Source organism: Cupressus sempervirens, chromosome 9, assembly GCF_028749045.1.
Source record: "Cupressus sempervirens isolate cs-2001-9-10 chromosome 9, ASM2874904v1, whole genome shotgun sequence".
Lineage (NCBI taxonomy): Eukaryota > Viridiplantae > Streptophyta > Pinopsida > Cupressales > Cupressaceae > Cupressus > Cupressus sempervirens.
In genome coordinates, this window is record NC_143126.1 from 564,189,665 (window position 1) to 564,212,027 (window position 22,363).

Genomic DNA, 22,363 nt, shown 5'->3' on the forward strand with positions numbered 1-22,363 from the left:
AAAAAATAACAAGGACTATAGAGGCAAAGGGAAGAAGTCATGCTACATTGCTAAGGAAGAACACATTGAGTCAAACACTGAAGATGAAAAAGGAGTAGAAGTGGTGTATGTTGCTATTAAAGAAGATCCAAATGAAGAAAGGTTCAGGGAACAAAAATCCTTTATTTCTTGTGTTAGTAAAAGTGACACATGGATTATTCATAGTGGATGATCTCATCACATGATTCGAGATATAAGTTTGATAAACTTAAGGAGTATGATTGCAAAACTATTGAACTTGGAAATGATGCTTTGTGTCTCATGACAGGTAGGGGTACAATAATGTTAAATAATAAAATAAGACATGATGACGCATATTGGGTTCAAGGACTAAAGTATAATCTGTAAAGGGTGCATAATTGAATAATATAGGCCACAAGTTAGAGTTTCAAAATAGAAAGGTAAAGATCTATGATGACAATGAAAATATAATTAGCACTAGAGAGAAAACAAGGGATAATCTATATTACCTAGATCCTACAATTGATATATGAATGTTTGCAAAAGTTGAATATGTGTGATTGTGGTACAATAGGCTATGTCATGTCAATAAAGTTAGAAGAAAGAAGAGAGTTAGAAGCTTACTGAATCTACATAAACCTAAGAATGCTATGTGCAAACAATGTCAACTCAGTAACATGACTAAATCTAGTTTTTTTGGAAAATAACATTTAACTAATAATATTTTGGAGTTAGTTCATACTGACTTGAGTGGACCAATGAGAGATGAAAGGTACTATGGAGATAGATGTTTCATATTGTTTGTTGATGACTATTCAAGACTGATGACAATTATGTTATTAAAGTTGAAATTTGATTCTTTTTAAATGGTCAAATGGTATAATGCTAGAGTTGAAAAGAAAACTAATGAACAATGAAAATTTTAAATAGCTAATAGAGGTGGTGAGTTTATTTCTGATGAATACACTAACTTTCCTATTGAGAACAGAATTAAGAGAAAATTGTCTACACCAAGGACTCCACAATAGGATAAGATTGCAAAAAGAAGTAAAAGATCAATTGTTGATTGTGCTACAACACTACTAATTAAAAAGGATGTTGCACAAATATTCTAGAGAGAATCCATAAGAACTAAAGTCTACACTCTGAACAAGTTTAGTTAAACAAAGGAACAATAAAGACACCATATGAATTCTAGTATGGTCATACATCTAATGTGAGTTATTTCAATATATTTGGAAGTAGTTGTTATATCCATAAAGATTCAAGGAATGGAAAATTTGATTCCAAAGGTGATGAAAGCATTTTCCTAGGTTACTCTACTAGGAGAAAGGCTTATAAGTGTTTGAATAATTCTTCTAGCTCTATGATTGAGAGTGAAAATGTGAGAATCGATGAATTTGTAGATAAGAGTTCCAAGAACTAAATAAGGAAATTGAGGGTTATAAGAAGTTTTTTATATATATGAAGATGCACCTGATACTATCTTTAAGAAATAGTAGGGAGCCACCAAGCATCAACCTATATTACTTGAGTCACAGATAGTACAACCTGAGTAGAATGTTGAGCCCCAACTCAGAAATGATAATGTTGGAGATCAAAGAGATGAACCAATCCTATAAAAATACATGAGAAGGAATCATTCACGTGAACAAATCATTGCAAAAAAAAGTGTTCGAGTTATGAGAAGAAATTAGTTGACGGTTTGATTATTGATTTTGAGCTAAGAACTATAAAAGTTTCTCTTGATAATGAATATTGGATCAATGCTATGAATGAAGAAATTTATCTTTTCTTAGAAGAAGAACACATGGACACTAGCACAAAGACCTATTGACAAGAATTTAATTGGAACAAAGTGGCTTTTCAAAAGAAAACTAAATGAGAATAGAGTGGTAAGGGAAAAAGGCAATATTAGTTTGTAAAGGTTATGCCCAAGAAGAAGGTATTGATTATGGTGAGAGCTTTGCATCCATAGCTAGATTGGAAGGAGTCAAAAATAATATGGAATATGCAACTTACAAAAAATTGAAGGTATATGAAATTGGTGTTAAGTCTACATTTTTTAATGGAATACTAGAAGAAAATGTATACATTGAACAACCATAATGGTTTGTAGAGCCAAATCATAAGCATATGGTATGCAAGTTGAACAAAGCATTGTATGAACTAAAGAAAGCATAGAGAACTAGTGAGAATAGAAACCTATAATTGAGAAGTGAAGCTGAAAAAAATATACTTATTGCTAAAAAATTTCAGATGATATTATTTTTGATGAGAATGATTTGCTATGAAAATTATTTGTTGTTAAAATTATTTGTTGATCAAATAAGTAAAGAGTTTGAGATTTCTATGTTTAGTGGGATCAAGTTTTTCATTCGATTACTAGTTCATCAAACAAAATATGGAATATATGTAACATAGTCTAAGTATATTAAAGAGATCTTGAAAACTTTAGGAATGGATGTGTCAAGGCTAGATGATACACCTATGTTGACTAGATGTAAATAATCTAAGGAGGATACTACTACTGAAGTAAATAAGACACAATAGAGATCAATGATTGGGAAGTTACAAAATTTTATGTTTAGTAGAGCTGATATTGCACATGTAGTTGGTATTGTTGAAAGGCTATCCTCTAATCCAAAAAAGACATATATGAATTTTGTTAAAAGGATATTAAAATCCCTAAAAGGAACATAAGAATATGCATTGTGGTACAAAGAAGAAGGTAATTTTGAACTTAGAGTTTGCACTAATATTGATTGGGCTAGAAATGTTGATGACAAATAAAGTAATAGTGGTGGAGATTTCTTTTTAGGAGAAAGATTGATCACATGGTTAAACAAGAAACAAAGCTACATATCACAATCTACATCTGAAGCTAAGTATTTTTATGCTACAATTAATTGTTCAAATATTGTTTGGATTAAGAAATTGTTGGAAGAAATGCAAGAAAAAGTTACCAGGCCTATTACTATATTCTATTGTGATAAAAAAGTACAATAAACATATCCAATCATGTTGTGATGTATGCCAAAACCAAGCATACATCAATCAAATATCACTACTTGAGAGAGTTCAAGTACAAGAGAATCAAGTAAGGCTAGAATATGTGAAGTCTAAGAAGAAAAGTACAAACATATTCACAAGGTCATTTCCTAAGGATATTTTTTAGTATCTAAGAGGTAAATTAGAAGTCCTAACCCTAAAAAGATTCACTAATAAAGGATGCATGTTGCATCAATTCATGGATGAACAAACATAGCTTTCTAGAGTTGATTCAAGAGTTCACTCCTTAGGGATGATATCTTTTAGTTGTGAAAAGTGAATATAATGAAACTGATGCAATATGTACATGCAAGGTACAATGTACTACTACAAGGTTTTATAAGATCCACATTGGAATTTATAGATACCCTTACAATTATTTTCGAAGGGAAGAGAATCAATAAGGGAGAGAATCCATAAGTGATAATCTGTATGGAGGAGAGAACTTGAAATGAAGTGATGTTGTTGAAAAGAAAGTAATACATGCCAAAGGGGGAGAATTTATCAAAAGTGGAAATCAAGATGAAAATATTGAATCTATTGCAAGAACATGAATAAATAAATCTAGAGAGCTAAAGATTTATGTTGTTGTCAATTAATACATTTGATTATCTTATGATGTAATTCTTTGTCATGTAATTTATCATGTAATATTTTGTAATTAAAAGTCTTATGTTTATGTGTTGCCATCAATTCCAAAGAGGGAGATTGTTAGCCCCAATTGATAAAGTTGATTAATGTATATGTAATCTAGTCATATTAGTTATTATGTTTTCATTGATGTCCAGCCTTAATTGGTTAGACATTATGTTAATTCACTAGAGTTCCATATCATTTGATTGATGAAGAGGATTTGAAGAAAATATGATGATGATAAGTGTTGATAAGTGCTGATAAGTGTATGGTATTGAATGGGAACTTGAAGGAGTTGGACCCTAACAATATAATGTTGGTTTGATTGCTTTACATTATCTTACAAAATATTTATATGCAAGACTAGACTAAATGGTGAATTAAGGAATATGGTATTAATCAAGCTACTAAAGTTGTCATAGAGAACCTAAGGAAGAAGTGTTGAATTTTAGTGTTAACTAAGTGATTTTAGTGTTAGTCAAGTGATAAATATTGACCAAGAAAATTCTAATATTCAACGAGAATGAACATGAAGAACAAGTTTGTAATAGATTAATTTGAGGCTCAAATTTAGTGAAGATTAAGAATTTTTGAGAAGTCTAAAAGATAAAGACAAAGTTAGTTATAGGATCAACAACTTGAATAATTCAAAGAAGATCTAATGGAGAAGATTTAACAATTTGAGATAGAGCACAAAGTTCAATAAGGAAGTCTATTTTTTGAGTGACTAAATTTAATGAATCTAAGATCTACGATTGTAATTAAATGGTAAAACCTAGAAGATTTTGGAAAGAAAAAATTTAGCTATTTAAAGGGATGAACTAGATATTTCTTGTTATTGATTTTACTAGTTAAAATTGAAGTGAATAAAGAAGAGTAACAATGAACTAAGAAGAACATAATTGAGAAGATAAAGTAGAGGAAGTGCTAAGTGAAAGTGTAAGTGTGTGAACCAATGAGAAAAGAGATCAAAAGGAAGAGACAGAGTAAAGAAGAGATCTGAACAAGCAAGGTAGTGTTAAAACCTAACAAATCACTTGACTATTACCATCTTACAATTGTAGAAGAAAAATATCTTAACTATGTGGACCTAACAAGTCTTTGCAATCCTATGTGGTAATATTCAATAGTAATGTTTTTATGTCCTTTAGATTAGGCCACTCTTTAGAAATGCCAAGGAGTGATAAGGTATAGATGATCTTTAACAAGGTTGGCTCCTAACAAAGCTCACTTTAGAAGAGTAAAATTATTGGGGTTGTTAGTTCTTGGGTGGGTTTTCTATTTACAGGGTTTCTAAATTAAATACTTGTGTCACATGTGTAATTGATTAATATTGTGTTGTAAAGTTTATAAATTCATGGTGATTATTTGATGTTGTAACTTAGTATAAGTTAGATAATTACTCCGATACTGGATACATTAAGGAATATTGAGATAATAGTTTGAAGTAAAGTTGTTATAAGTTGGAGATTAAGATGTTTGATGTATTTATCGAGCTATTATTTTTAAAGTTTATGAAATTAAAATTGGTGCACAATTATTTTAAGTTCTATAGGGTAATTAGTTATAACCAATTCACCCTCACTCTCAGTTATCAAACATCATGTTCATCTCTAATATTAAAACAATCATACTCTAATGTAGTCTTCTCCTATTCATCTCACTTCTTCTAAATGTATGCATCATGTCTATCAAATAGATTCTCAAGGGGAATCAAGTGAGGCAGGATTTTATTATGTTTGTGATAAACAATCCATTTCTCTACATATTTATTTCTATTTGGAAAAATATTACCACATACATTCTTGCTCCCCTTGAAGAATTACGAAGCAAACACCACCATATATTCTAGAAACATTTTTATCTTTGTGTCATCCTCAAAGACTTTCTAGGTATCAACATCATCTGGAACATTGGGTCAAAGCATTACCTTCACTTAGTATTCTTGGTTCTTAACGTTTAGATGCGGAAGGAGAAAATAAGCGATCACAATCAAGGATTTTCCTCAATAGAGAAAGCTTTGATCTCATCCAATACTTGATTTACTTTATTCTTTAATCTATGATTCTTCATAGTGTATAGGTTGTGGACCTTCTTAACTACTAGCTTAATGTCTCCTTGAGCTTTAGGGATATTCACCCTTCTTCCCTTGGCATTTGTTATACCAAATAAATTTCATCATATTTAGTGGTGTTATTTGTGTTCTTGTATGTGAGAATATCCATCTCACATTTAGGGGATATTAGTACCATGAGCCATCTAATTTGTAGCTACCATTGAATTCTAGTGTCCAAATGTGAGATTCACCTATGGGTGCCTCTTCTAATTCTTCCACTAGAGAAAAATCACTAAAGAGCATTTAATTCCAAAACTCAAGATCCTACTATAAAATTAGAGCCTTGGGATCATCCAAATTTAATACAAATGTAACAGAAATGAGAATTGAGGTGCTTGGTTTTAATAACTTGAAGTATTTGTATGAAATAGAATTTAATTATGTAGAACCTTGGAAGGATTATAAAGATGGGATGGTAAGAGATAAGTGGACTAATTATTTCATTCAAGAAGACATGTTATTTAAGTAAATTCATTTCTGCATACCTAGATGATCTATGAGAGAGAACAACATGAAGGAAAAATATAGTGGTGAACTTGCTAGACATTTTGTGATTGATAAGATAGTAAATTTGATTTCATATAGATACTTTTGGCTGCAAATTTATAAGGATGTGTAGAAGATAGTTAGAAGTTCCAAAATTTGACAAATAGAAAAAGGAACTAGTCATAATTTGGGGTTGTATTCATCATTTCCTATACTTGATAAGCCTTGGGAAGATATCAGTATGGTTTTTGTTCTTGGATTTCCTATAAATCAGAGAGGTCATTATTCTATTTCGATAGTAATGGATAGATTTTCAAAGATGGTTTATTTCATAACTTGTAAGAAGACATCCAATGTAGTACACGTGTGGCTAAATTATACTGTAAGGAAGTGGTAAGATTGCATGGTTTTCCAAAGACTAATATTTTAGATAGAGATACTAAGTTCATTGGTTATTTATGGAGGATACTTTGGAAAGAGTTGAATATAAAGTTAAAGTTTAGTTCTACATTCCATCTGCAAGAAGATGGACAAACAGAAGCTGTGAAAAGAAGTTCGGGTAATTTTTTGAGATGTCTGGTTAGAGATAAGCCTATAGATCATGATTTTATTTTGGCACAAGAAAATTTTTCATATAATAATTCCATAAATATAAGTACTAAGAAGAAACATTTTGAGATTGTTACTAGGAATGAATCCTAAGGGAACTACTGAATCAAGAGATTTGAACCTTGAGGCAAAAATAAGTGTTGAGGATGAGAAATTTATAGATTTCATGAAGCTTTTACATGAGGAAGTCACATTGAACTTGGAGGACGGTAATTTGGGATACGAACAGAGAGATGATAAAAGGAAGAGACATAAATCCTTTGACGTTGGTGGTGAGATTATGATTCATTTGAAGAAGAAAAGATTTCCAATTGGTACCTACAACAAGATGAAGATGAGGAAATTTGGTCCTTGTAAGATTCTAAAGAAGTTTTACACTGGAAAAACTTTTGAGATTGAATTACCAAAAGATATGAATATTTCACCCATATTCAACATTGCAAATATCTTTGAGTAATTTGAATTAGATAATGAGATGAAAAATAACTTGGATTACCCTAATAACAAAATAGATAGCATTAAGAAGATCTTGAATAGTAGAATAAGCAAGACTACCAGAGGAAAAGACTACATTCAATACCTAGTTTAGTGGAGAGAAAAAACTAATTGAAGACATTTCATGGATTACACAAGATAAGTTATATCTTTATGATTTAGGTCAGAATATTAGGGATGCTTGATGTGGTCATCATTTATTTATTAATCCCAGGTGTTTAAAGCCAGAGCATTGTGGATCTTTGAGTGATCTTGCATCAATAAAAAATAATTCTTATTTTCTATACTAGTCTTCTATTTGTGAACTAATTGCTGTTGGTTTTGGTTTCATGGTGTGTGCAATTGATATCATATTGAGGACATGTCCTAGATCTGTGTCCTAAAGGCATGATTTCTTATGTTACATCAGCTTTGAGTTTTGTGTCATTATTTTTGGGCCAATTTTCCTTCTATTTTCATCCAGTGTAGCATTTTGATATGTTTGGAATGGTTTTCTATGCTTACGTGACATCTTTTGCAGTTGAGATTTGACTCCTAACACACATGGGGACCTACTTGTAAGTGTGCATAATTTTATGTTGTCCTTTACTTTGGTTATGATTTAGTCTTCCAAGACTAGACCTTTATTTTGATTAAATGCTTGACTAGCCCATTTGTGACTTAGCTATATATAAAAGAATCTTGGTTAGATGTAGGAAAGTATCATTCTTAAAGGAGAGCCTAAAGATACAAGCTTGAACTCAAAATTTATAATTCCAAATTCTATATAAGGCCACAACCCAGAAGGTCTCATAGTCGAGCATGCATTTTTTTGTATGTCAAGCTAAATAATTACACCTATGAATATGCAACATTTGGTCTTGTGTTCTCTTTTTTAATCTAATTTTGTGTATAGCTTTCGTATGTAACTTTGTGTAGGGTAGTGTTGGTAGGTTTAAGTTGAGTTTATTCTTTCTTATTCCCCCCAGTCACCTTGCTCCTACATCATTACCTGATTCATATTTCTTTAATTTTTAGTCGTTTAGTTCATTAGGATTTTTAGATTATATTCATCATTTCTCACTTTGTTTATTAACATTAGTACATTTCTATACATTTATATTTTCAACCTTGATTACTTGATTACTTTTATGATGTACTTTATTTGTTTCACTTCTATTTGAAAGACTAGTTTTCATTCGGATTTTTTGTTCTATGCATTACTTGTATTACTTGATAGGGTTTTTGTAGTTCTATTCCATTATTCTTATATTACTCATATTCATTAGGGTTTTTGTTCTATTCACTTATTTATGTGACTTTTCCATGGATTCAATCACTCTTTTTCATTATGTGCTACTTTTATTTTGTACCACTTTACTATTTTAATAATATTAAAATTAATGGTTAATTAGAGACATTTATGTATCACTAGATTTGTATCATTTAGATCATTATCTATTACTTTTATATAGTCACCATAATTTATTTGTCTTGCATTGGATTGTCACGTAACAACCTTCATTTTTGCCAAGGTCTACAACTATTTATCTAGCTTCCTTTCTATAATCTTTGATGAAATGTTAGTCTTGATATAGAGGGATATGATAGAAGTGGAGGATTCAAGGCATTATAATCCCTAATATTAGTATAAATTTGATCAAAGAAATCACTAATGACAATTTATATAAGTTTCTTAGTAGAAAAATTCCAACACAAGTATCCCTCTATCGTTTTAATTTTTTTTTAAATCACTTCCACACTCAATTGTTGGTGATGATTTCTTTGTGATAGATATAAGTCTATATAAGCCCAAAATCTTTCCAAATAGTTATAAGTTGGTCAAAATAAATCATTATTTAATGTATGTTATGTTGATGTGAATAGAATTGATAAATAGTTTTACATGATCACAATCATGAACCATTGTTCTTCAAACTAGCAAATGTAGAAAAAATCACAAAATCTAACATTTTAGTTTCTATTTTCAATCCTAATTGAGAAAGTGTAATATTTTACAATGGTGATCTAGATTATTTAGGCATGTAATAGTTGCATTATAAGAAGTAAAGAATAGGGCAATGGAAAATTGAATTTGAGGTACATGCAAGAAGGGAACATTACATAACCATATATGAACATTTACAACATTGATCAATGCAGATATCACCACATTTCTCCTTGTGACCCTACCAATGGTAGGAGAAATGAATAGTTAATATAAGAAGTGTCATACTTTATTCCAGATACCTTTCTACAATGAATTATAAACACCTTGTATTTTATTGTAATGCTTTTGTGGATGGAAGGAAATTTCTTTAAAAAATATATTTCAATTCATTCATTAATACATGCTAAAAAATCATTTACACCAAATAGTCATAACATAGTAAAGAAGGAATGATATCATCACTGTCCAATAAACATGTACATTATGATCATACTCAAACAATGATACACAAGCAACATGGTAATAAAAAACTCTAACACAAAGGGGAATAATGACAACCACTAACATAAGAAAGGATTGTGATGATTGAACAACACTCAAGTATGATGTTCACATAAATAATTAGGTACAATGGCCCTACGAATGATGGGAGAATACTAATCAAAATATATATATAAAGTGTGTGCACAACAAGATACTTCGTACTCTCAATTCTAGGGTCTAATCCTATTATATAATGTCCAAACTCTTCCAACAAGATATAACACAAGAACAAGGCTAAAACTCATAACACTTGTCTAAATGGTAGGACATAAAAATTCCAATAAGAAATGATGGTATATCTTATACATGCATCAAAATCCAAGTTATTTTACTATAGATGTTTGAAATTATGTGCAAGTCAATTTGTTTTATTTTAATGATGTTATGCATGAGTTGCAAACCTTCTGTATTTAAGATTATCTCTAATATAATGAAACAACAAGTATAACTTAATTTTTTGTAAGAATAAAATAAAATTGAATGAAGCATTCTTTTAACTGTCTCAAAAAGTTTCTCAGACATCACCACATTGACGATAGTCCCATCAAATGGGCATGCTATACATTTAAATCTTGACATAGTTTGGAAACTAAATATAAATTATTTTACTCAATTATATAATCGTGACATATAAAGCAATGTAACGGCTTGATATGCTTTTTATTTTTCTCCGCTTGGACATATTTCCTACATGTTAGTGATGATTAGTTTGAATTTAACTCGTGGGTCTACTGAGCATATCATGATGGAGGGCTGGAGCTTTAGTTTTAATTTATTGTGCTGCAATGGGGCATTTCATTGAGTGGCCTGGTCCATGATTCCTTCACAGATAGAAATTTAACTTCAATCTCTTAAACATAGAGAGCAATAGGCTTTTCGGTGGAACATTTATAAAACTGAGCCAATTTAAGATTGTGGTCCAATCTTATATAAAGATATATTGTTATGTATTCACAATTTATGTGCTTGGTTGTAAAGCTATTGGAAAAAATATATAGGCTAAAGTGAACTAATAATAGACACACTGACAATGAAACTAAAAACAATAGCATCTAGAGAGCAAGGTTAAGCCTCATGAATGATTAAGAAGTTGCCTCAAAATTGAATTCTAAAGTTTTATTTAAGACACAATTATAATTGTTTTACTCTTTTTTTAAAAAAAATCTTGCAACAATCATTAAGGAGTGTAGATACATTTTAATTCATCAATGGACAACTAATAAATAAAGTGTTATAGTTTAAATTGATTTAGATTTGATACATAGGAATTTGAAATGGAAACTTCTTGAATGGAATAAGAATTGTTTTTTCACATTTTGGTTGTTATGATGTTAAAAATTTATATCTTTCTTTCCGAAAGTGTTGTTTTTGCCCACAAAAAAATCTAATAAAGGTGTTATATATAGCATTAAATAACCAAATGACATAATATTAGAAAGACAAGATCAGAAATTTGAATACTAAGATTAATCAATATAAGAAGAGGGAGCACTAGGTAACATCTATAGAATAAAATGAAAACAAAATTAGAAACATAACTTTCAAAAAATAGAAAAATAAAAAATGATTAATTTTATATTTACCATATAGATTATCAATTAAATAGTTCAAAAATGATGTCAATTTTAATCAATTTATTATATTTTATTAACAAATCATTAACATAAAAAAATTCATATTCATTTCACCTTATTCAAGATAAGTATAAATCATTATATTAATTATTTAACGTCATTAATTTCTATTTGATTTGATTTAAAGCTAACCTTTTTTGTTTAAATAAATTTTTTTTTTGTAAGCTTAAAGTTTTTTCATTCTAATGAAGCCTTTGCTCATTCTATGGTGGGTTTCCTATGAAAAGCTTTCAAAACCCTAGGATATGGTTTGTTATGTCATCATGAGATACATAGAGTAAGGAAACTGTTATTTTGTGTATCACCAAGCGTTGATTTTTTGCCTCTTAAAATTCCACAAAGTCTTTCACCTCCAAATCATGAGCCCAAGCCCTTCACCTCCAAAAAATCACTGATATAGGTTGAAATTCCTTCCCCTCCACACATACCCACAGTGATAGGGATCTCATTGCCTCTACTCAGAACATAAATATGGAGAATGTCGAGGTCCTCAATGTCAAAAGTGTTGGTAACACCATCAATAAGGGAACCAAAAAGGGGAGAGATCATAGCCAGCTGGAGGGGGCCACTATGAGAGAAATAGACAAAGATGAGGGGATCTTGGAGATTGAGAGGCTAGAGAAGTCCATTGCAAACTTGGTCAAAAAAAATATAGAGCTAGAAGATAAGTTCAAAAGGGTTGCCAATTTCTTAGTATAGGTTATGCATTCAGTGATCACCACCCTTTACCTCATGCAAAATAACAAGGATAAGAAGAGGGTTGGGTAATTGCATGGTTATGACTTTGGATTGATTCTCAGTCTATGTTTTTCTTTGTATGGGACACCCCCAATTTTGGCTACTTCTTAATATCAAAAAATTTATTTTCAATATTTTTTCTAATATTGATAATTAATATTATATAATCAACTTAAAATAATGGAATTAAACATTGTCACAATAATCAAACCAAAAATTTATTTGTGTACATTATGTTGTTTAGTGTCAAACCTGATTAGTCCTGAAGTGGGAGATTGTTAGATTGTGGTGACTGATCAGGAAAGTACTATACATCATAAATTTTTTGGGCCCTATTTTATTGAGATTTTGGGCCAACATGTAATTATTAATTATAACCCTAAAGTGGTAAAAATACTTGTCTAAAAGAGCTTAAGGTTAAGGATTGTTTCATAGTGTTGATGCAAAAATTGGTTCTTGTGGCAGTATTGAGCTATAATAGATTGTAATTAGGTTGTAATCACTAGATCATAATAATGTCATACTTTCTTTTTGGTGGATGTAGCCCAGGGATTGGGTGAACCATGTGAAATCTTGTTGTCTTGTATTATTTTCTGTATGATCTATTTTTTTTGATATTGTTTATATTTGCATGTAATTGTTATTTCTATCCATAATTTAATCCTAACAAGTGGTATCAGAGCAAGGTTGTTTTTTTAGTTATCTTCTATAAGAAAGTCTCACAGTTGAGTGGGAGTCTTGTGATTGAGTAAAAGTGATGGAAGATGAGGGTAAGCTAAGGGTTGACAAGTTTAATGGGCAAAACTTTTAGTTATGGAAAATGTAAATTTATCAGAAGGATTTATAGAAGCCATTGGAAGGCAAAACCAGGAATCAAGGATCTATGTCAAATGACAAATGGGATCTTTTGGACAAAAAGACACTTGCAAGCATTTGATTCTTCTTGGCACCATTGATGGTATTTAATATTATAAAAGTGAAGACAATAGAAGAGTTGATGCAAACCCTAGCGAAATTGTATGAAAAGCCCTCCACTTAAAACAAGGTATTTCTCATGAAGCATTTATTTAATATGAAAATGGAAGAAGGTGGATCTGTTGTAGATCATTTAAATGAATTTAATACTATTACTAGTTAGTTATCTTCTGTGGATATCAATTTTGATGAAGAAATTAGTGCTCTTTTGATTTTTTATTTTTTGCCTGAAAGTTAGAATGGCTTGGTAATGGCTGTGAATAATTATGTTCCTAGATCTAGTACCCTAAAATATGACAATGTGATTGGTGTTATTTTGAGTGAGGAAACTCGTAGGAAAACCTCAAGTGGATCTATGTCAGGAAGTGCTTTGAACACACAAAGTCAAGGCAGAACAACTAAGAGAGGAAGTAATTCTAGAAATCATGGTTAATCAAGAGGAAAGTCAAAAAGGAGGAGGTCTCAATCAAGAGAACCGAACAATTGTTGGTATTGTGGAAAACCAAGGCATAAAAAGAAAGATTGTTGGAATTGAAACTAAAATGAAGGAGATAAACCAAATGGAGACAAGGAGGCAAATGTGGTAAGTAACAAATCCAAAGAGGATGCTTTTCTTTTGTCTTTAGAAAGTGTTGATGATTCATGGGTTTTAGATTTTGGTGCTTCATTTCATGCTACACCTCATAGAGGTTATTTCATTGATTGTGTCCAAGGGGATTTTGGACTTGTTTATTTTGGGGGATAATGAACCCTGTCAGATTGTTGGAAAGGAAAAAGTTAAGATTAAGTTGCAGAATGAGAATCATTGGCTACTACATGAGGTAAGGCATGTTCCAAGTCTAAATAGTAATTTAATTTCAGCAAGGCAACTTGGTAATGAGGGTTGTGTAATTACTTTTAATGATAAAAATTGGAAGGTTTCAAAAAGTTCCCTTGTAGTAGAAAAATGTGTGAAAGTAGGCACCTTATATCTTTGTACAAGTCATATTGTTCCTTCTACTTTAATTGTTTCACAAAAAAATGAATGTTCAGGAACAGTTGTTGTAGTTGAGTAGGGAGAACAAATAGCTATTGTAGATTCTGATACAATGTTGTGGCATAATAGACTTGGGCACATGAGTGAGAAAGGTATGAAAGTACTTAATTCAAAGCAAGTTTTACCAGGTCTAAAATGTGTTAATATGCATTTCTATGAAAGTTGTGTGTATGAAAAATAAAAGAGAGTGAGTTTTCTGAAGACTGGGAAGGCAAATAAAAAGGAGAAATTAGAACTTGTGCATACTAATGTATGGGAACTAGCTCAAGTGTCTTCCCTTGGTGGCTCTCATTATTATGTTACATTCATTGATGATGCAACTAGAAGAGTATGGGTTTATTTCCTTAGACAGAAATCTAATGTGTTTCAAACTTTTAAGAAATGGAAATGCTTGGTTGAAAATGAGACTGGTAAGAAATTAAAATGTCTCGGATCTGATAATTGTGGTGATCTATAAATTGCAAAATTGAATGCTTAATTAAAAACACAACTTAGCGGTAGTCTTATTACATTTGTGCATTAATTAATTTAAGCATTAAAACTTCAGGTGAGAAACAAAATTGAGAGAGAAGAAGATAGAGAATGCAAACAAAGTTTGATTACAAAGTTCGCCAAAAATGTGACTACATCTTCGAGTCAACTCCAATAGAGTACGACCTATCTGATTAATCTTCAAAAATCAATTACAATTATGCACCAAGACCATTTCTTCTAGCACTTTGATAGCATAGAAATTCTCCAAAGTATGAAAATGGCCCCAAAATTCTCCTTAATCCTTAAAAATTTCACCAAAACCACCTTTTCTCCAAGTCTCCTACCCCCTCTTTTTATACATGAAATTAGCCAAAATAAGGCTAAAACAAATAGTCACAAAAATAACCACTTCAACTAATACAATCTTCATAATAACCTATTAATAAATTTATGGCTTTTGGCTTTCATGTCATTTTAGGAGTTAGGTTTAAGTAATAACCTTATTTAGAATAAGGTTGGTGACCTTAAAAAAGGTTAAATAAAATATAGGCTGGACAAGTTTCAAGCACTATTAATAGTGCAACGACCAACCAACATTTTGGGATGTCAGTGATTGGGAGTTCAACTCCCACTGACCCTCCTTTTCTACCATTGGTGGCTGAATAAAGTTTAAATTAAACTACGTGGCTAACAATAGCAAATGGAATGAGTGGTCTAGCACCATGGGTGAAGTTTGGTGGAAGGGAGGTTAAGGAATCTAATCCCATCCATGCCATATTTTTTTTAAACAACAACTGCATTCCATAACCTTCACACGAGATGCCACGTCATTATTTTTCCACATTAGTATGTGAAATCATGATGATGTCACCATTTTAAACTTTTTGCTTGCAACTTCAAACAAGCATAATTTTCACATATGAAGTCCATTTTTTATGAAACGAACACTATTGGAAAGCTTGTGACAAGATCTTTGATTTGAAATCCATTATTGACCACTTTTGAGATGGTCTAATTTTGCCTCTTATCTACCCCTCTGGTCTATCTATTGACGAGAATTTTGACCAAGTGTAACTTCTGTATTTGGACTTTATTTTTGGCCATTCAAGTTGTGTTGAAATTAGGATGCTGAGGTCTTTCTAATGGTGCAGATTTTGGAGAGAAATGAGACACTTCAATTTTCACTGAAATTATCCACTAGATCAGTTGGTGAATATTATAGTCATGAATTTGAATATTATTGCTCCACTAATGGTATTTGTAGAGAGAAAATTGTTCCAAGGATTCTATAAAAAAATGGAGTGGCTAAACGCATGAACGAGACTATAATGGAGTGTGCAAGGAGCATGAGATTGCATGTTGGGTTGCCCTTACACATGTGGGTGGAGGTTGTCAATACTACTATATATTTGATTAATAGAGGTCCCTCTACTCCTTTGGATTGTGGTATTCTAGAGAAAGCATGGACTAGTAAGAAGGTGAGTTATTCTTTTCTATTGTGAAGCATTTGCTCACATAGATTCTGAGAATAGAACCAAGATGGAAGCTAAGTCAAAGAAATGTGTATTTTTTGGATATGGCATTAATGAATCTGATTATATGCTTTGGAATTTTGAAAATCATAAAATTGTAAGAAGTAGGGATGTCATATTTAATGAGAAAATGTTGTACAAAGATCTTTTGCAGCAACATGAGACAAAAGCAGATGATAATGTAGTGTTGGATGATACTCCAAAAGATGATGTTTCAACCATTCCTCATGATGTGTAACAACTACAAAAAAAAATACCACACACACCAGTAAATGTTAGATGGTCAATAAGGAAAATTAGACCTCTAGAAAGATTTTCTCCCTCTTTGTATTCAATTTTACTTACTAATGTTGGTGAACCTAAATGTTATGATGAAGGTGTGTAGGTGGATACTAAGATTCAGTGGGAGTCTAAAATGAAAGATAAAATGGACTCTTTGCTAAAGAATAAGACATGGGATTTATGTAAGTTGCCTGAAGGTAATAGAGCTTTACAAAATAAATGGGTTTATAAGTTAAAAGAAGAGGATGGAGCTAAGAAAAGATTTAAATCCAAGTTAGTTGTAAAAGATTTTGCACAAAAAAAAAATTAATTTTGATGAGATATTTTCTCCTATTGTTAAGATGACTTCTATCTGTATTATTTTAAGTATTGTGGCTACTGAAGATTTGCATTTAGAGTATCTTGATGTTAAAACAACCTTCCTTCATGGTGATTTGGATGAAGAGATATATATGGCTTAGCCATAGGGATTTGAGTTCAAAGATAAGGAGAACTTAGTGTGCAAATTTAAGAAAAGTTTATATAGCTTGAAGCAAACACCTCAGCAATGGTATCAAAAATTTGACAATTTTATGCATGAGCATGGATATAGTAGGTGTCATTCATATTATTGTGTTTACTTTAAGAGTTTGGATGATGACAACTACATTATTTTATGTTTATATGTTGATGATATGCTTGTATCTGGGTCTAACATGGATTATATTAAGGGGTTAAAATGCCAATTAGCACATGCATTTGGTATGAAGGATTTGGGAGTAGCAAAACAAATCCTTGGTATGAAGATTTGCAGAGATAGGAAGAACAAAAAATTGGCGTTTCTCTATGGAGAATGCTAAAGTTGTCAACACGCCTTTACCTAGTCATTTGAAGTTGACTAAGCAGATGCGTTTCAAGACACAAGTGCAGAGGAGGATAAGATGTCCAAGGTACTCTATGCTTTAGTTGTAGGAAGCTTGATGTATGCTATGGTATGTACAAGGCAAGATATTGCACATGCAGTGGGAGTCGTTAGCAGGTATATGAGTCATCCAAGAATTGAGCATTGGAATGTAGTCAAATTGATTCTCAAATATTTGAGAGGAACATCCAATAAGTGTTTACACTTTGAGGCTCTACTACTTATTTATAGGGATATGTTGACTTAGATTTGGCAGGGAATATTGATACCAAGTAGAGTACTACAGGTTATGTCTTTACTATTGGTGGGGCAGTCGTAAGCTAGGTTTCTAGGTTACAGAAGGTTATTGCTTTATCCACTATAAAGGCAAAGTATGTAGCTACTACAGAGGTAGCCATGGAGATGATATGGCGTTAGTTCTTCTTGAAAGAATTGGGACACCCTCAAAGGGATAATTATTTGTTTACAGATAATCAGAGTGTCATTTATCTTGAAAAGAATTCAGATATACATGTTCAAAGACCAAACACATATAGTTGCAATACCATTTTATTCGGTCAATTTTGAAGGATGGACATTAAAGCTAGACAAGATATATACAAATGAAAATTCATTAGATATTTTTACAAAGGTAGTAACAAGAGAGAAGCTAAACTCCTCTTTAGGTTCGGTTGGTCTTCTAGATTGAACATGAATAAAAGAATAGCAGAGTTTAGGGTGGTTTGATCCAATGGGAGCATCATCGAGTAGCGGCATAGCTACAAGATTAGTCTCCAAGTGGGAGATCATTGTTTAGTGTGGAGCCTGATCAGTCCCCAAGTGGGAGATTTTTAGATTGTAGTGATTGATCAGGAAAATACTGTACATAAAAAATAAAAATTGGGTCCTATTTTATTGGGATTTTGGGCCAACATGTAATTATTATTTATAACCGTAAAGTAGTAAAAATACTTGTATAAAAAGAGCTTAGGGTTAGGGATTGTTTCATAGTGGTGATGCAAAAATTGGTTCTTGTGGCAGTATTGAGTTGTAAGGGATTATGAATTGTAATCAGGTTGTAATCACTGGATCATAATAATATCAAACTTGTTGTTTGGTGGACATAACCTAGGGATTGGGTGAACTATGTTAAATCTTAGTGTCTTGTGTTTTTTTCTATGTGATCTATTATTTTTTGGTATTGTTTATATTTGCATGTAATTTTTATTTCTGTTCATGATTTAATCCTAACACATTAGTCATTTGGGTATGTGTAGGATCATGGTGAACCAAACTATACCCTTAAGTGGCAATAAAAAATTAAAAAATAAAGGTTATGTCAACTTGATGTTTAATTTTCAACTTGTTATTAACTTTCTATCAAAATTTTGAGAGAAAAGAATCTTTAGAAAATTGAATTTATTTTCTAAACTACTAGGCCTTATCTTTAAAAAATTAAAATTGATTGCTCAAATTTTTTAATTTCAATGTAATAGTACAAAATATTTAGGACAAAAAAAAAGAAGTAGACATATTTCTGACTACCTTAATCAAAATCAAATGATAATAACTTTTAATAATATTCTAGATATAAGATGTAGACTCATGCTTGAATGTGGTGCATATTTTTGGGTATTTTTATTCTAAATAATTAATTAATTATAAATTTTCTACTATAGTATTTTTGGAATAAAAAACTCTCGTGTCTGACCACATTAACTAATTCAAATTTATAAAATTTAATTTATTTATTTTTCCTTATATTAGAAGAAACATAGAATGTGATGCATGTTTTGGATTTGGAAAATATTGAATTTTTTGAAAGTTATAGTTATTTTTCAATCAATGTATCAATCAACACTTTATACGTAACTTCATTAGAAAATAAGTAATAATTACTTACTAAATTTATAATTTGACATAAATTACATTTATGAAAATCTAAGAGCATTCTTAAGAAACCCTTTTCATTTTATCAAATTTGGGTGGAAAAAAGCTGTCAGATACATGTTTGAAGTAAAAAACACACAAGAATAGGCCAAAAACACATTTTTTGGGATGTTTTTAAAGTTGACCATGTAGGGTTGGTATCCAAAGATATACTAGGCTTTATAAAGGTATTAATTTTTTGATTTGGTATTAGAATGGGTGGAAAAAGGTTGGAATAGATTTGGAAATGCTTTGAGGTATTTCATAACTACATATTTTTCAAATCACCACTTTTTGGCACACCATGATCCTACACATACCCATATACAAAATATATGCAAGTCTCTAAATTGTATATGGTTATTTTTTGTTAAAGCCAGAGTCAATGCATAAAGCAATGTGTCACATGTCCTCTTTTGTTCCATGTGCTGTCTTCCTTTCCATGTTTACCATTGTGTTGTAGTGCAAATAGGCCAAGCAATATAAGACATGTAATAGGAATCACTGCATTGGAAACAAAATATCTCTTTAAATATGCTAAACTACTTTACACAAGCTATGCATAGTGAAAATTTAATTTCAAATAATAATCTTGTTACATTTCATTATTGTATGAAATGAATTGTTAATTAGAAGCTTAGAGAATATAAATATGTATCTTTGGACAACTTCTTTGACCCCTTTAAGTTTTCTTGCATGCAGACACACATTTGCAATAGACACATTAGATATTTTATTATTTTTGGCCGTGTAAAATTCTATGCAAGTGTTGAATATTACATTCTTCAAACCATCATTTACTGCCATGTCTAAATTTAACTTCCACTATGTGTTTAGTTTTGCTGATTTCTTCAGATTCTAGATCTATTTTACCTCTATCATCATTTTAATGTGAAGGAGGAATTATTTACAAGGGGCTAGAAAATGTTGTCTACATCATTAAAATCAATAGGTGTGCAAAAGGAATTTTGAGATCTCTATAAGGTATGGTTTTACTTGGTCTTTTATTTGAGTTTAAAATAAAATCTTAATGGCTATTTTGCAATTGAGTTTAACAGATTTCTTCCATTCTTTTCATCCCTAGTCAATAAGAATAAAGTGATGAATGTATGTATAATACATCTACTCCTAAAAAAAGAGTCAATCAAAAAGTTGTCACAGTTGGCAATAATAAGCATATGTCAACATTAAGTGGATTTAACCATTTTCTTCTTTCCATAAATTTGTAGCATTGTACCTTCTCAATCTTCAATGTCCATTCAAATTGGAATTGATGTAAAGTATGCCAGATATATTTTTAGTGTTTGCATCAAATGGTGGCCAATGAGCTCACAAGTGAAAGATTGGACCATGCTCCACCTCTTTGAAAAGATGAGGTATCAAGGAAAATGCTTCTATTTGAATAAAGCCACATCTTCTCGAAGCTTCCAAAATGAAGTAGAAGATAGAGAAAGAAATTACTTTTGGAAATTTTTTCAATTTTTTACATTGTTATAATGTTTAAAATTTGTATTGTTTTCTCAAGAAAATTTATTTTTCACCCTACTCAAACCAATAATAAATCAGAAAAAATGATTATGTAAAATTATTAAATGTAATTTCCCATTTTTTTAATAAAATATTTATTAGGAACTAATTAATTAAGTGGCCCTAAAAATCAAGTAATATCACAAGGACTTATTTAATTAATTGTTTTATTTAGTAAAGGGGCCCACTCTTTATTTATTTTGTCATAACTTGTCAACCCATTGACATTTTTATAATCCTTCAAGAAGCTTCCCTAAAACCCTTTATAAGGTCATCTTGTAGGTTGTTCTAGGTATATGATTTGAATTATTTTAAATTGTATACAATTTCCTATTGGACTTTTCTGTTGTTTGTCATTTTGGAAGTGAGAGATCTTCCCTACTTGGCTCTCACAATTTTGGTGGGTATCAACCCTCACCAAATTATATCCATTGCATTACTTTTCTTTGGTTCTAGTACATCGTCTAGTGCCATATTTATTTTGCAAATATAATATTTAGATTTTGACAATAAATTGATACATCTTTGTGTTCGTGTACTCTTTTGTATTTGAGTATTATTTGGTGCATTATTGAATTATATCTTCCCATTAACATCTCCATCTCACTCCCTTTGGCACATTCCTCAAATAGTTTCATGGTATTACAAATTTCCCTCAAGTATTTCTCTTGGGCACCTTCCCTCTGGTACTCTCCTTTGGGTCAAGTTCTCCTTCAAACCGAGATCTCATTCAGACAGAGTTCTCCCTCAAACGGGGTTCTCCTTTGGACAAAGTTCTCCTCTGGACTTGATTCTCCTTTGGATGGAGTTTTCCTTTCAAACTAGCTTCTTTGGACAGATTTATTCTTCAGGCCAAGTATTCCTTTAGACAAATTGAGTTCTCCTTCAAGTTGAGTTCTACTTTGAGTCGAGTTTCCCGTCAGATTGAGATCCTTTTTGGACTAAGATTGCCTTTGGGCTAATATCACCTATAGCTAGGATCATCTTCAGAACATTACAGTGGTATCAAAGCTAGTGATCTTTTCAACCTTCTAGTTATTGAGTTTAAATCATGGTGTCAAATGATGTATTGGTTGAGACATTGAAGAAAATCAAGCAAGATTGGGTCATTGGTGGATAAGAGAGAAACATATCACTAAAGGATTATATAGAATTGTGAATGAAGTATCCATCATCTTGATACAATAAACTCTTTGGCAATGGTCCAAATCAAGAGATTGACAAGCGGCTATAGGATGAAGTCATATAAGAACAAGAGGAAAATGAAGAGCCCTTTAAGGATTCACAAGAATCTTTTGCTATACCTGCAAGTGGAAAGAACCTTAAACTTCAAGATGACAAAAATAGTGAAGAAGATGCCTCCACTAATTTTATCAAACTAGCACTCATGGATTAACTCGATGAAAATTCAAGCCCTGTTGGTGATCCTTAGAAGAAGAAAGCTCTAATAATAATTGTTCAAATTCATGGAGATGCTACAAATGATTCTGTGC